Source organism: Lissotriton vulgaris, chromosome 1_1 (assembly GCF_964263255.1).
Source record: "Lissotriton vulgaris chromosome 1_1, aLisVul1.2, whole genome shotgun sequence".
In the NCBI taxonomy this organism is placed as follows: domain Eukaryota; kingdom Metazoa; phylum Chordata; class Amphibia; order Caudata; family Salamandridae; genus Lissotriton; species Lissotriton vulgaris.
The window spans coordinates 872,888,928-872,905,091 of record NC_141685.1 but is presented as its reverse complement, the minus strand read 5'-3'; the positions used below and the strand labels follow the sequence as shown (position 1 = coordinate 872,905,091).

Below are 16,164 nucleotides of genomic sequence, written 5' to 3'. Positions count from 1 at the left end.
GTGTGCACCACATTGACACCGGTGACAGCCGACCTGTCAAAAATAAAATGTACAGGTTATCTGACCATGTCAGAGCCAGCATTAAAGCGGAGGTTCCTAAGATGCTGGAGCTGGGGTAATTGAATCGTCTGAGAGTCCATGGGCCAGTCCAGTGGTACTGATACCTAAACCTAATCCTCAGGGGGGACCCAAGGAGTTAAGGTTCTGTGTGGACTACAGAGGTTTGAATGCAGTCACAAAGACGGACGCTCACCCTATACCTAGAGCTGATGAGCTCATTGATAGGTTAGGGGCTGCTAAGTACCTGAGTACTTTTGATTTGACTTCAGGTTACTGGCAGATTGCCCTCACTGATGGAGCAAAGAAGAGGTCAGCATTCTCCACACCAGAGGGTCATTATCAGTTCAAGGTAATGCCCTTTGGATTAAAGAATGCACCTGCCACCTTCCAAAGGTTGGTGAACAGGGTCTTGTCTGGGTTGGAACAGTTCAGTGCAGCTTACCTGGATGATATAGCTGTATACAGTTCTTCCTTGGGGAGGGGGGGGGGAGGGGGGGGGGGGGGTCACAAACTACCTAAAGCAAGTGCCAAATAGGGCAGAGTTCTGTGGTGTACCTGGGCCACCTGGTAGGTGGGGGCCATGTACAGCCTCTCCAAGATAAAATACAAACTATTTTGGATTGGACAGCTCCTGTTACCCGGACTCAGGTCAGGGCATTCCTTGGACTGACAGGGCACTATAGAAGGTGTGTTCAAAATTATGGGACCATTGTGGGGCCCCTAACAGAACTGACTTCTAAAAAGAGGCCCAAAAAGGTGATTTGGACCCCAGAGAGTCAGACGGCTTTTGACACTCTGAAAGCTGGTATGTGTTCAGCACCAGTGCTACTGGCCCCTGACTACACAAAAGAATTTGTAGTTCAGACTGATGCTTCAGAGCAAGGGATTGGTGCAGTTTTGTCACAGCTGAATGAAGGGAGCCTTGGTCACAAACTACCTAAAGCAAGTGCCAAATAGGGCAGAGTTCTGTGGTGTACCTGGGCCACCTGGTAGGTGGGGGCCATGTACAGCCTCTCCAAGATAAAATACAAACTATTTTGGATTGGACAGCTCCTGTTACCCGGACTCAGGTCAGGGCATTCCTTGGACTGACAGGGCACTATAGAAGGTGTGTTCAAAATTATGGGACCATTGTGGGGCCCCTAACAGAACTGACTTCTAAAAAGAGGCTCAAAAAGGTGATTTGGACCCCAGAGAGTCAGACGGCTTTTGACACTCTGAAAGCTGGTATGTGTTCAGCACCAGTGCTACTGGCCCCTGACTACACAAAAGAATTTGTAGTTCAGACTGATGCTTCAGAGCAAGGGATTGGTGCAGTTTTGTCACAGCTGAATGAAGGGAGCCTTGACCAGCCAGTTGCCTTTATTAGCAGGAGGCTTCTTCCCAGAGAGCAGAGGTGGAGTGCCATTGAGAGAGAGGCTTTTGCTGTGGTGTGGTCACTGAAAAAGTTGAGACCATATTTGTTTGGGACTCACTTTCGAGTTCAAACTGACCACAGGCCTCTCAGGTGGCTCATGCAGATGAGAGAGACAATCCCAAGCTGTTAAGGTGGTCCATTTCCCTACAGGGAATGGACTTTACCGAGGAACACAGACCTGATGTTGCCCATGCCAATGCAGACGGACTTTCCAGGTTTTTCCACTTAGCCGATGCGGACTACCAGGGTGTAGGTTAGTAACCCATCACCTTTCGTTTGGGGAGGGAGGGGGGGGGGGGGAGGGGGGTCTATGTTGCAAAGTCATGCTGTGCCCTGGGCACCCGTTGCAAATTCATCCTGTGCCCTGGGCACCCCCCAACTTTTTGCTGACTGGAACTGGTGGTAACTGACTCAGACTGACCCTGGGCTCTGTTTAACCAGGCCCAGGGCCAGTGCCAAGCCAAAAGGAACACATTAGAACACAGTTAAGACACCCAACCTACACTAGGGTACACTTTAGTATGGTGGGGTACCCCTGTAGTTGGCATGACCTACCACCTAAGCCCCTAGTAGGGCAGGGGATTGAAACTAACTAGAAGTCTCCAGTATCCTGGGGCATGGCAGTTTAGAGGCCAGCAGATTCTCTGCACCAGCATGTGTGCAGTGCTGAAGCCTGAGGTCAGTTTAAAAGCTGCACTGGTGGCCAGGACAGTTTTTTAAACCTTAAATTGTGCCCAAACTCGACTTTGGGGTCGGGGCCCTTAAAAATTAAAACCCTACCATGTTTTTGCATATTAGGGACCCCCAGGGTCACCCCTAGGTATCCCAGGGGTGGGGGTCAGTTATCTATAAGGAGCGCCCTTATAAAATGAGTTTTTAGAAGCCTGGGTAAAGTGAAATTTTACATTTCACTCCCCACATTGTCTTAAAGAGGTGCTCAAATTCGACTTTGATGCTGGAAGAATTGGGTAAGGGTGATCTGCAATATTTCTGCAGATTCAGAACACCTGAAGCCTCCCCTAGTTGCACAGGGGTTGGGGGTCCGGTAGAAATTAGGGAAATACTTATAAAATATGGTTTTATAAGCCCTGGTGCTACAAAAGTGGCGCAAGTCATTTCCCCATTGCAAACCCAGGGCCCATAGGTTAACATGGTAGTAAGTGATTGATTAATAAATATTGATAGGAGAGGACTAGCCGGACCATTCAAAGACTTCCCAGAATGGTTGTATTAAATCCAACGATATTATATTGTTGAATTTCTCCTAAAGTGTACATACAATAAGTTATGAGACTTTCTTGTTTGTAAGTCCAAATTCAGCCTTTCAGTGGTCTGCCCTGATTGGTCAGAGTTAAGTGGATTAGCCAGGCTGCTGGGAGGGCAGAGATCTGTTCTATAAGAATGCCAGGCCAGGAGGTGGCATCGTAAACTACGCTCTTCAAAGGCAAGAGGGGAGGCCTGGGTTTTAGTCCACTTTGACAGTAGTGACCCAGAGTCAGGACTAGGCTTAAGAAAGGTATTTGCAGATGTTACTGGGATGGTCCATGGAAATGAGATATCCCAGGGGGTGTGTTTAGCCAGCTCTTTCCTCCTTGCTGGAAAATCAGCCATTATGGATTTAGAAGGATGATGCACTCTGGGAAAACTAATGCCACACTCCACCGGATGTGGTCATAACTATGAGGAGTTTCCCTGCTCTCATTGGTCAGCAGTGACCTGGTGCTTGACCCAGAGAATTTTGAATAAGTATCTGAGAAGGGCAGAGCCCTCCAGATCTGCTGCTTGAAACTGAATGAAGCAAGAAGTGCCCTGCTGAAGATTTTGCTGTGTGCAAGGAACTCTAGGGCATGACCTATGAAGACTGCACCCTCTGAAACTACAGCCCTGTGGATTACCTTGCTGCCAAAAAACTCAAGAATGGAAACTTCCTGCAAGCTACAGGTTAACAGAGCTCACCTGAACAGCCCCACAAAGAATTCAAAACCTGGAGTACCAGTGGATTTGTAAGGGTTTTGTTCAACTGGATTGCGGAATTGAAGTTTCACACTTTCAAGGACACTGTTGGAGATTCCAGAACCTTGGATTGTGTGTTGGATAATTCATATCTCTGGTTCCCTACAGTGGATTATTTTCGTTTTGGTGTCATTTAAAAGATAAAAATATTACCTATTTTTATAAATTGGTGTTGGATTTTTATTTTGTGTTGTGTCTTGATTATTTACTGAAATGGTGTTTTTAAATGCTTTACATACCAGTCTTTGAAGTTAAACCTGTCTGCTCGCACCCTCGTTACCAAGGGTTGAGCAAAGGAATACTTTTCTAAGACCTATGCTGAGTCCTACCATGTACTAGAGGCCTTATTGCCAGTGGCAGACCTACATTTGCCCCTACCAATAACCCACTTTCCAACAGGTTTGTTTTGCAGCATTTAACCATGAGGGGGGTTACATGTTGGCGATGACTGACAGAGGACTCCATCTTTGTGATTTATTATGTCAACAATTTAATACTGGAAATGCTTTCCCCCTTGACGTGGTTTGTTTTACAGCATAGAATACATCAAGGTCATGTATACACTTGGGGTACATGGTTTGGATACATAGCTTGAGTGCGGTGTATACCATAGTCTGCACCTCTTTCAATAACATTTACCATGGAGGCACGACTCGCTGTTTCCATAGACACTGTATCACGATTATGGATTAAATCAGGGCCGTAATATGCTTTGGGTGAGAAACAACACAGTTTAGAAACACCAAAACCTAATGAGAATAAGTGGCACTATGCGAGTTAACACATTTTTTGGAAAGATTCAGCTCTAAACTAGAATCCCCATAGTACCTACGAGTCGCATTACGTGACTCGTCAAGGCGTCAGATCACGTTAATGGGCGGAGACGGACGCAAACATCACGGGAAATTCTCTTTTTAATAATGGCCGTGTCTAACGCCCGATACCTCCCCAGACGGTTTGGTTGACCGCCAGAGTTCTAACCTAGATATGAGCTCAGAGGGCAAATTGGACTGGGTCGCCCCTCCACTCCGACATTAACCAACAACAAAAGACCCTGTCCCAAGGCGCTCATTGTGTCAGTTACTTATATAATAGAACAGTCTGAACGTACTGATAACTATTATCTTCCCCTACGTATTTTGTTCTCATAAGGGGACAATTCACTGCACCTCGCCCATTGTTCTCTTCAATTAGAAATAAAAGGCCAAACTTCCTTGACAGTTACACAGAACACCATATAAAAAATGTCTGACACCTAATCAGTACCGGGCATCCACACTATCAGTGTTTGACCAAGTTCTACTTAGAAACCGCCAGAGGTACCAACGGATAGGTGCGCCCTTTGATAGTAGCTCTGAGCATTGTTGCGTTAGAAACGGTCCGTGCGTTCCTCACAAGCCGTGAGTTGCGATATGTGCAAACATATACATTTGTTCGCGCATACATGAAAGAGTGTGTCTTGAGGTTTGGTTGTGTAGTTTAGAAACACAAGATGATTCGGAACGATCTCGCAGGTGCCGTAGTGTGCAGAATGTGGACGCACAGAGCTATAACCTGGGTATACACTTAACCCATTTGTGAACACAGATAGGACCCTTTACCCAAATCGTAGACCGCTTATGACACTGATATTATGGCAACGGGAATGCGAGTTCTCAGCATGGTCTATTTGCATAGTACTGTGCCATAGATAAGTACTCAGTATCATGTGTTAGTTTTACCATTTATATATACATACATTTGACAAAATAACACAGACAGCGTCCATCAGGCTGTAATATATAGGATTTTTAGATATAACCTGGCAGTTTCCCAGATAGACCTGTGTGGCAGTTGTGAATAAATAATTTGAGATTTTAGAGATGAATCAGGGTAATAAGACAAGTAGGGTACCATAATGTTTGTGGTCCTCTACTTTTTCTCATAGAGCGGTGCCTCCTTTTTCCGGAGCCGCAGCCAGGTGAGGTCTTCTCATGCATTACAGGTAAGCATGTAATGCCCTTTTACTAGTATATAATATGATAGATGATGATTAAATACATCACTATAAGGAATAGACTGTGTACATATTTGTTTCATGAACATGAGAGGCTTGTTTATTAATGAGTGTCAACCCTAAAGCTAGGATTAGCATTTTTATTCATTATTTTTTGTTACAGAAGCCATTAGCATTTCGTCACTTGCAGAGGACATGGTGTACATTCCAGATTACAGGTGATAAAGTTGTATTGGTTCCAACCGGTTCTTATTGATTTCACGTTTGCAGTAGCAATCTCTTTGTGGTCCTGACGAAGGCAGTGGATAAAGGTTTTCCTCAATTGCTGAAACATGTTGACCCATGTATCCATCGAGACAGTTATTTGCTGAAAACGGTCTATTTGACTGTTTTTAGGTTTGAGCATTGAGAGACATTAATAGTGTTTTTCTCTCCCTGCTCAATGTTAATTCACTTTTTTCAAACTATCTCTGCACTGCACAATTCTTTTCCCACATAAAATAACTTCTCATATCTGCAGGTCCATTAGTAAAAGCACGCTATTTTTGAGAGCACAATTAACAGCTCGTTAAAAAAATCTGCGAGTTCCCCTTTCCTACTGAAAGGGTTGCAGCCCTTACTGTCACTAGTGTGATACTAGGAGGAGACCCAGATGATGTAGCAGGTCACCATTGGTGAGTGATGGGAATCCGTCCTTTTGAGTAAGACTCCAAAAAACTCATGTCAGGTCGCGCTGCCAGCGGGCTGTGATTTTTTAACTTGCCTTTACTGTATTTTGGTTTTCATTATTTAACTTCTCCCCTGTTTTTAACTTACCGCTCTGTCTGGGCTTCTGTCCCCATACTTGCATTTAATTTGAGGAACACGCACCGCCATTTGGCGGATCCGGGTCCCGGGGCTGGATTCCTGTGGGCGCCATCTTAGTTTGGGTGAGTGTGATCTTTCGTGGGCGCCATCTTGGAGCGTCCCGACGCTCGAGTTGCTCAGTGAGACGCCTATTTAAGGCGGACTCGTGCGTTTCTTCGTTCTGATCAGTGCTGCACTAGCGCAGGTCGCGCTGCCAGCGGGCTGTGATTTTTTAACTTGCCTTTACTGTATTTTGGTTTTCATTATTTTACTTCTCCCCTGTTTTTAACTTACCGCTCTGTCTGGGCTTCTGTCCCCATACCTGCATTTAATTTGAAGAACACGCACCGCCATTTGGCGGATCCGCATCCCGGGGCTGGATTCCTGTGGGCGCCATCTTAGTTTGGGTGAGTGTGATCTTTCGCGGGCGCCATCTTGGAGCGTCCCGACGCTCGAGTTGCTCAGTGAGACGCCTATTTAAAGTCGTCCTCTCCCGCGCTGCGGGAACGCGCAGTGGGACGCCGTCGCTTAGCCGGAGTCGTGCCAGAGTCCTGCCCGTCTGCGCTCGTCCGCATCGAGGTAGCGGGTGCGGGCTATGGACTCTGGCTACCAGCCATCATACCACCATGTGTAACACAGCGACGTTCAGGTACAATCGTGCCGATCTCTTTTCCATTAGAGACGGTCTTTTGGCGTGTTGTTATGATCCGTTATCTCCTCTTTCGGGACCTTATGATTGTGTTTGTGGCAGTTTTTCTTTGGCTTCCCCCATTGGGGTGCGCTCTATTGAAAGGATTGCCCGAAGTACTCATATGGACTGCACTGAGCGAGTACTCAGCATATGGAGCTTGAATGTTAGATCATTGGTCAAGCACCATCAGTCCCTCCGGGACATGATAGATATGGACTCTCCTGACATCATTTTCCTCACCGAGACTTGGTTGCAGGACGCCGACACTGCCATAATAAATCTGGCTTTTCCTTCCACCTATACGGTGTTTACTTTGAACCGCACGTCTAGGGGTGGTGGCATAGCCATGGCGACAAAATCCTGCTTTCCGGTTGATTGGAAAGCTCTTGATCTGCCGATGTGCGAGAGCGCCTCTTTTAAGGTTACTGTCAGTCATCAATTCACTCTTAGTGGCTTGCTTATTTATCGCCCACCAGGGAATGACACTGTCTTCAAAGCCGCCCTTGCTGATGTGGTTAGCTTGTTAGCTCCTAGATGTGCTAACTTTAACATCGTAGGTGATCTTAATATACATCTTGATCAGACGTCATCTTCTCCCATCAGCTCCCTGTTAGCGGACCTTGAAGCCATGCAACTGAACCAACTAGTTACATCCCCCACCCACATAGGAGGTCACATACTTGATCCCTTCTTCACCACCTTGGTTCAGGCTAGGACATCTGACCCGATGGTGGTAGGATGGACTGACCATCTGTTGGTTAAAGTATCATGCCCCTTAGATGACCCACAATTTAAACCTGTGGATAAACTGATCCTTAAAAGAAATTGGCGTAAGCTCAAACTGGAGGAGTTTGTCAAGATCTTGGAGGCGCAGCCCCTGGGCAATCTGCCGAATGTGAAAAAGGGATACGAACAGTTTTGTAACTGGGTCCTTACTGCCCTCGATTCTCTTATACCTATGCGCTGGTCGAAATGTCACGCCAAAACGCGCAGCCCATGGTATAATGAGGCCCTTGCCGAGCTCAAGAGAACATGCCGGCAAGCTGAGAGGGCTTGGAGGAAATCCTTTGACCCCACGTTAAAATCGCTGTATTTTGCCCAGCTTAAGACCTACCACAGAGCTATCTGCCAAACCCGGGCCGCATATTATGCCTCTGAGTTTTCCAACAGCCCTAACCCATCCAAATTAATCTTTAAGGTGCTCAAAGATCTGATGGGGAAACGGGCCTCCTCGCTAGAAATCTGCACGGACTCTCACTGTGAAAGTCTGGCATCCTTTTTCGTGGAGAAGGTCCAGGCAATCTACCGAGGATTTATGCCATCTGTACCCGGGGATGAACCTAGTGACGTGAAGGCTTCGGTTTCCGAAACTCTGTCCTCCTTGCCTGCCATGTCTGTAGAGGTTTTTGACACTCTGAGCCTCAAAATTAAATCTGGCTCTCCCTTAGATCCGTTGAAGCAGGAGCTTATTACACTTCTCCCGCCCCTCTGTCGTGAGCCCATACTGGACTTGATTAATCTTTCGCTCAGTGAGGGCGTGGTTCCTTCCTCCTGGAAGCATGCAGTGGTTAGCCCCATTTGGAAGAAGCCCACCCTTGACCCCCTGCTTCCTGAGAATTACCGGTCCATCTCCCTCCTGCCCTGGACCGCCAAGGTCACTGAGGCACACGTGAACTCCATCTTGTCTGCACACCTCTCTCGTAATAATATTCTTGACGAGAGTCAGAATGGTTTTCGCGCACAACACAGCACTGAAACTGCTCTGCTCTTTATGACCGAGCACTTGCGTTCAGTGCTGGATGCGGGGCAGACAGCGGCTCTCCTCTTGTTAGACCTGAGCGCCGCGTTTGACACGGTGTCTCATGAAATATTGATGTGGCGCCTGGAGGAAGTGGGTATTGAGAGGAAGGCTCTTCAATGGTTCCGCTCTTTCCTCTCGGACCGGTTTTTCAAAGTGGCCATTCCACCTGGTCAGTCCTCTTTCCATCCTTTGGGACTGGGAGTCCCTCAGGGCTCTGCGTTGAGCCTCACTTTGTTCAACCTATATGTGAAACCGCTGGCTGCTGTCGTCAGACAATGTGGCTTAACCATGACATCGTATGCCGACGACACGCAGCTGGCGGTAACACTCAGTGGGGACCCTGAGGTGACTGCGCCCAGATTCCGTGCAGGACTTATAGCTGTGGCGAACTGGATGCGTAGTAATTGCTTACAGCTAAATGCCAAGAAAACCGAGGTCCTGGTTCTAGGGAAGCAGGCGGAACTTTGGGGAGATCAGTGGTGGCCTCCTGAGTTGGGGGTGTCCCCCATCGGAGCGGCCGAAGTCAAGAACTTGGGGGTCTGGCTGGATCCTAACCTCTCTTTTACCAGCCACACAAAGAAGATTGCAGCTACCTGCTATGGTATTCTGCGAGGACTGAGACCAGTCCTCAAATTCTTCGACCCTCCTACTCGGCAACTGGTGGTCCAGGCCTCCATCCTTTCTCGGCTGGACTACGGGAGTGCACTGCTGCTTGGAGTAAATCAGGCTGAGACCACTAGGCTGCAGAGGGTGCAGAATGCCGCTGCACGGGCCATTGTTGGCCTCCCGAGACGTTGTTCTGTCTCTGCAGTCCTGACCTCCCTTTACTGGCTGCCGGTCAGACAGAGAATCAAATTCAAGGCTCTCTGTCTGACATTTAAGATCCTGAAACTTTCCTCTCCTCCTGCCCTTGCGGGCCTTGTTTCTCCCTATGTCCCCACGCGGTCTCTCAGGTCGGAATCTCTTCATCTGGCGATTAAGTCTAGGTTCAGACTGAGTAGGATGGGAGGTCGCTCCTTTCGTGTTTTGGCGGCTGGATTATGGAACTCCCTCCCTGTCCATATTCGTGCCCTAAATAGCTTGACTCTCTTCAGACGCGCTATAAAAACCCACCTGTTTGCCTCCGCTGACTGATTCCCTCTCTTTCCAGCATTGATCTGTTGTGTTGTGGTACTCGATCAGGCGCCAGGACGCCCCTTCGCTGGGGGCGCTGTGCGCCGAATAAAAGTTATTAACATAACATAACAAGTGAATTTCTTTCACAGTTTGTTAGAGGTTAGGGATCACACCCTTTCAGGTCTCTCTTGTTTGTTTATTCAATTGTTTAGACCTGTTGGTAGAAGTGTGTTGTATGCGTTTTCAATTTCCCATCTGATTTTCAATCCGATTCACAATTTCAAGACCAGTATTCAGTGTGGAAGACGCAAAGTAGTAAAATGTGAAATCAAGTGGGAGGGGGGTAGGATCCTAAGACGTTGTTTTACTCTTTGAAAAAAAGGAAACATTCCAAACTGCATTTGGCTTGCAAAAATGGGTTTTTAACGACATTTCTATTTTAAAAAAATTGTTCTGTAAAATAAATAATTTCGCTCAATTTTCTTCGGATGACAAACATTCCAGGGATCTGGCATGATCGCCTGTTTAACCAGCTACCGACGCTAAAGTAGCCACAAGTAAGAGGATGTCTGTGTTTGAAGTAAACACAATCCTAAGAGTGTGGATTCTGTGAGAAGCAAATGCAGCTCGCCAACAAACACCAAAGCCTGGTGAGGCACAGTGCCTTGAGACTTGGATTGTGTGCTACAATGGACGGGTCCTGCGCTACCCAGGTGGCGAGCCATGGCAGCTCCACTAAAACTTGGTTTGGCTTTGAAGGCTTCAGATAAGCCTCTGCTAGTGTGGGACGGATTGGCTGGCATCAATGAACTGGCAGCTATCAAAGCTACTCTTTGCCTCACACTACGACAGTTACTTGTGCAACAGGCACATTATTACAGCCGGCTGCCGAGGTGTACACAGCTTTTTAACCCTTTCCTTGCTGCCGTCGGCCATTGGCAGACGGCAGCACTACCTCCCCAGTGCTGCCGTCGGCCAATGGCCGGCGCGGCCCCACCCGAGCACGGAATTACCGCCGCGGTTAACGGGTTAAAGGGCACGAACCCGAGCCTATAACTAGGGAGAGGGCATTTAACAACCGGTATAGCCCGAGGCAGAAGAGCTATAAGACTATTGGAAGATTCCACCCACAGAGGACAGAATGCACTAAATGACAAGCATTTGCCATGCAATAGGTCTCGCATTTAAGCGGGTTTGAACTATTGGCATTGTAAATGACAATGGCTTTTATTTATGTTTTAAAAACCAAAACGTAAATAAAAGGCATTGTCATTTACAATGCCAATAGCTCAAACTCGCGTAAATGCGAGACCTATTGCATCGCAAATGCTTGCTTTTACGAAGCCTTTATTCCCCTTGTTATTACACTGCAGAAACACACAGCATCTTGGGGGCTATTCAAATAACTTGCCAGGCTTGTGAGGCATCAAATAACTAAGTCTCTGTAAAGGCGCAAAGATCCTGGTCGTTTTAAAAGGCTTCTACGGATTAGATGGCGCCACCCTCTGCAGCCGCAAACAAGCATCTGCTTCCGCGACAGCACAACAAGGATAGCTAGGCGCTAGTGCAGCAGAAGTCCAATGCCTAGCTGTGTGTCATGCGGGGAGCAGCCGAGACTCAGGGTTGCGACAAGACCACCGACCTCGCCACAGGCACTTGAAATGACAGGGCAGAGTCCAAAATCTAAAGAAGGGGGAAATTCTGATTTAAATAATATTAAAACACAGTATTTACTCTACTTCTGTTATTACAATACACTGTACAGATCTCCGAATCATAGATAGGCGAGTTCGCGCAATAATATAAATACCATGGTCCTGCTGGGTGGCAGTTAAAGCTGGAAGCGACGCGCGAGTAGCATTCCCAATAAGTGAATCTTGTCTGGTCGGCTCTTGTTGCCTCAGTAGTGATCTTCAAAGTGTTAACCCACCTCCTCCCTCCAGCCCCGTTTACCCCACCTGAATGCTCCCCTTTCCCAGGGAGCAGTCTATTGCATTTCAACGACTCTTCGTGGGTAGTAGGCACTATATCAATATAATTTAAATACCATACTTCGCCGCACCCAGTTTCCCATGTAGCACCGCCAGGCAGAGCGAGGGGAGATGTGAAGTTTGGTCAGCACCGTGCCCCCTCGGGCTGGTCGGCTGCATTATTGAACAGCGCACAGGACACTGGTGGCATCCACGACACACCTGCCAGAGCCGGAAGGGGATTTTAAACCCAGGTGATGTGCCCCTCTTGGCTCAAAAGAAGCAGGTGATAAGAGGGGCAGAGCTCCCTGAAGTGACGTGATGTGTAATAGATGCAAAGCCAGAGATAGTTATTTACGTGTGCTTAAGGCCAAAGTGGGGAATGGTAAGCAGAGTTGGCAAGACAGCTTAACCCAGCCTCTGCCTTTGTCTCCTCACACTAAGTCTCTCTTTCCGTCCGTCCATCCCTTCTCTCTCTCTCGCTCGCTCCATCTCTTTTTCTCTTCTCCGTCTCGGATTCATTCTCTCTTCTTCGCCTTCTCTCGTATCCCTCACTGGTCCATTTTCTCTCCTTCCCTCTTCTCCCTCTCTGATCCATTCTCTCTCTCCGTCTATCTTCTTTTCTCATCCGTCTCCGATTCATTCTCTCTCCTTCTCTCGTCTCCCTCTCAGGTCCATTCTCTTTCCTTCTCTCCCTCTGATCCATTCTCTCTATCTCCGTCTCTGATTCATTCTCTCTCTCTCTCTCCTTCTCTCGTCTCCCTCACTGATCCATGCTCTCTCGCCTTCTCTCTTCTCCCTCTCTGACCCATTCTCTCACTCTACCTCCAGATCTCTTCTCCCGCTCTGATACAATATTGAAGAAAAATAAACATGTTCACATAGTTAGTGCACAGCTCCACTTGAAAAAAAAGCAGCTCGTCAAATCTGCGAGTGAATGCTTTATGGATGTGACGCATTAGCATTCTGGTGTTGTATAGAATAATGAACCCTTATTGGAATATATCTTAAGGTGTTTTCAAAAGTCACCTCTGGGTTCTGAACCTAGATCAGGTGTCACCCAGTGTCTGACGCTCACAAACAGAACCGCAAGGATGTGTAAACTATCATGTAACATATTGTTTCTTACCTGTCTATGTAGTTGTGCAGCTTGAAGACTTTCTGGATTCACTAGTTTAGGCATACCCTTGCTTTGTTTTCAATTTGCAGTTTTTTGAAATATAGCGCAAACTCGACCCGAAGTTATTGGAGCGCTTCATACGAGCACCAGTTACATTACACAAGGACTCATCCATTTGTGTTAGGCAGGAGGAGATTAAGTGAATTGCCCAGAATCACAGGATGTTGCACCGACGCAGAGTCTTGAAACTTAAGCGACATCGCCACAACCTCTCCCCAGTTCCCCTTGTGTGTGTGTGTGTGTGTGTGTGTGTATATATATATATATATATATATATATATATATATACAGTCTGGAATCTGTACCTGTGTGTACAAGTATCGATCCATTTTTGATTGTGGGCACCATTTTTGGGAGAATGGCACGGGTCCCCTTTTCTAGATATCTTTTTCCTTCATGTGTCACCTCTTCTACAGGATGTTGTCTGCAAGCATCCGTGGCTTCCGACTGAAGCTGTAGAACAAAAGAAGCCCTGCTTGGGCTATAGAAGCACCATATACATACAGTAATACCTTCATCTTATGTTTTCAGAAAACTTCTTGGAAGGCTAATCTTCTGATATCCTCCTAATAACAGGCATTTGGCTCACTAATGCTGATACAAGCTGGTAAGATACCCAAGTGCATTACACTTACTGGTCCAGGTGACTGTGCAGACATTGACAGAATTAGCCTCTCACAATAGTCATTCATACAATTTCTGATATGGAGCTGTGTCTTGGGTAGAAAGTCGCCACCATTTATTATTACCAGATGCCATGACCCAGACTTTGTTCTCGCCAATGAGTGTAACAATAACAACAAATTATTTACCTTTCTGGTTACACTCCATCCAACAGTAGATTCTTCACCTTTTGATTATTTCCTAAAGTGTCAGACCGGATCTGGAAATTTTTCCAGCAGTACCTCTGCATGCTGGTAGGTAGCGCTGAGCAGCTCTGCACGAAGACCGCTAGGCTTCAGAAATGATATGCAGAGACTATATAGGTGCCACTACCTGGTGCTGACATCAGTTACTTTCAATACTGTCCGTGCCACCCAATCACAAAGCCCCAAAAGTCAACCAGTTGTGGTCAGTGTGCATATTCCTAGACCTGGGATATTATTAATGAAGAGAGCCCAATTCACAGAATGGGAGGGTATGTGAGAAATCACAAATTTGTTCCAAAAATTGGCTTATACAGTTTTTGGCAAGCGATGCCTCGCTGCCAAGGTGACAAGGAGATATCAGCCACCTCTGGAGGAAGGTCAAAGGTGTTCAGCTGTCCACCCAATCTTCATGTATGAAGGCCCAGGTGCAGAACCTTTCTCTGTTGCTGTAACAGCAGGTCCTCCCAGAGGGGCAGTCTGATCGGAGGACAGGTTCTCAAACCCAGGAGTTATGGATGACATACTCTGTGTCCAATCTGGGGCCACTAGGATTACTTTGGTCCAGTTGGTCCTGATCTTCAGAACTCTGGGCAGAAGAAGTTTCTTCAGTATGAGTCTCCTAGCAAGAGACCCCATGGAAAGTCCAAAGCACAGACCTGCTGACATTGCACATTCTCAGCAGTGGCAAATAGAGGGAGCCAAAGTCACGAAGAGACCTTGGACCACCTACGGGTGTCACTGCCACTTGTGATCAGCTAGGCATCACAGGCTTAGTTTGTCTGCCCTAATTTAAAGATCCTACCAGATGGTTCACCACCTGGAAAATCCCTTGATGGTTCAGCTATTTCTAGAGGCTTGCGCCTCCTGACAGGTACAATTATTGAAATATCTGCACACGCTGCTCAATTGTTTCTCTTCATTGCCAGGAGCTAACAATTGACACATTGCTTTTATCTCTACCAAAGGGACCCCTGAATAAATTCGTTTTTTGTTACTAATTAGGTATTTTTAACTCACAATTTCACCTATCCCACACACCTGCATCCCCCATCACGGCTATTTGATTAAAAGATCTCTGCCAAAGAGTCCTCTCACAAGGCCTGTAGGGAATTGCAGTGCCAATACCCCGAGGAGCAAAAACCCGTTGTGTGAGGGCATTACTTCCTAAATAGGAAGATCTCACAAGCACCACTTTTTCACCCGGAGATGCACTCTTACAGGATTCACCATCAGGATTTCTCCAAATTATTTTCAATATTCTTACTTGTCCTAGTACATCTTTCTGCTCAGTAGATATTTGCATTGGCAGGAGCACTTCGTCACAACATTGATTTTCACCTCTAAGGTAGGGAGCTGCAGGTCAAGGAGTTTGGCTACCCTACACATGACCTTTGACCATCCTCAGTGGCCAGGCCGGGTGTGAGAAGAGTCTGGACTCAGGGAAAATATCAAGGCCGCTTGAATCTTGAAGGACACTATACCATTTTTCTTCATGCTATGGTTGCCCTTCTCAACACCTGCATCATAATCGTTGTCTGAATCTGTAGCAAATAAGGAATTCAACATGTGTGTTCTTCCTTGAAAAGGTGGTCAGTCAAGTTAGAGAGGTAGCGCTTTGACAGAAATAAGTGTGACCTCAGTCGAGGTTGTGGCCGCACTGACTAGGAGTCAGAGAGCACCATAGTCCCTCATTCTCAGTTGGCATCAGCATTAAGGCTCCAGTGATCGGCATGTAGCAACACATGGAAGGGGCTACATCTTGCTTGGTTTTTTTTTATTGTTTTTCTTCGACTTACCTGAAGACTAAGTGCAACAACGATCAACCTTGGAAACAACTCTTGCTATTTAAGAAATGGGAATGAGACAGACCCTTTGACTTGATCCACGCTTATTAAGAAGTCTTAGGGTGCTTGGATACAGAGTTTTACCTCACAGTGTTGTATGGCCTTCGTAGTCTTTGCTGGCCTTAGAGTTGTGGCTTGATCCCAGGCACCACAGGCAAACCTGATAGGTTCTGTCAGACATTTGTGACAGTCCTAACTTGCTTAAAACCTGTAGTTTTGGGAGGTGACATTTCCGTAGAGTCTCAGAGACAAGAGGTAGTTCTGAATCCGCATCTGGTAGCGCAAAAAGAAAGGAATGGCCGCCAGCGCTAGGGAGTGGCTCCTATAAAGGCTCATTTCCAGAGCAGAACAGCTTTAGTAC

General features: G+C 46.8%; 1 protein-coding gene across 1 annotated transcript in view; it reads right to left on the bottom strand.

The window, feature by feature from the left end:
- The window catches only part of DDX47 (DEAD-box helicase 47), a 208,573-nt gene that overhangs the window by 64,154 nt on the left and 128,255 nt on the right, over positions 1–16,164 (bottom strand). The gene's annotated exons all lie outside the window — the stretch shown is intronic.